The following is a 942-nucleotide window of genomic DNA, read 5'->3' as shown; positions in this document are numbered from 1 at the left end:
CTGATGCACTCAGTCGCAAGATAGAATTTGCAGCAATTAGTCAGCCTGAGGGTTCTTTGCTGGAATGCATTCGAGAGGGATTGTCCCATGATCCCACGGCCAAAAATTTGAGTGAGCTTGCCAAAGAGGGAAAAACGAGAAGATTCTGGCTTGATGGGGAGCTATTATACACTCATGGACACCGCCTATGTGCCCCATTATGGGAAACTCCGTAAGAAAGTAATGAAGGAGTGTCATGACTCAAAATGGGCAGGTCATCCAGGGATGCATCGCACTTTGGCCCTTTTGGAGGATCGTTATTACTGGCCTCACATGGATGCTGATGTAGAAACCTATGTGAAAACTTGTCTAGTGTGCCAACAAGACAAGGTTGAGTTAAAGACTCAAATGGCTTGCTTCAACCCCCGCCAGCCCGTAAAGGCCATGGGAGAGTTTATCCATGGATTTTATTGTTGGTTTGCCTAAGTCCGACGGGTTTGCTAGTATTCTTGTTGTGGTGGATGTGTTTTCAAAGTATGCAACTTTTATTCCGGCGACCAAAGAGTGCCCTCGCGAGGAGGCAATTTCGGTTGTTCCTTAGACACGCAGAAATATTGGGAGTGCCATCGCTCATTATCGCCGATCGAGATGGGCGATTCACTGGCCGGTTCTGGACAGAGTTGTTCAAGTCAATGGGCTCAGATTTGAACTTCTCCACAAGCATGCATCCACAAACCGATGGGCAAACTGAACGAGTAAATGCACTGTTGGAGACGTATCTTCGACACTATGTGAGTGCCACACAAAGGGATTGGCCAAAGTTATCGGATGTGGCCCAATTTTCATACAACTTGCAAATAAGTGGGGCCACGAATCAAAGTCCATTTGAAATAGTGACAGTCAATGTACCACTCACACCCAACGCTGTTGTGGCCCATTATACAGGACCAAATCCGGCAGCCT

This window comes from Gossypium raimondii, unplaced genomic scaffold, assembly GCF_025698545.1.
Source record: "Gossypium raimondii isolate GPD5lz unplaced genomic scaffold, ASM2569854v1 Contig00055, whole genome shotgun sequence".
NCBI lineage: Eukaryota > Viridiplantae > Streptophyta > Magnoliopsida > Malvales > Malvaceae > Gossypium > Gossypium raimondii.
Note: the sequence above shows the minus strand (reverse complement) of the source record.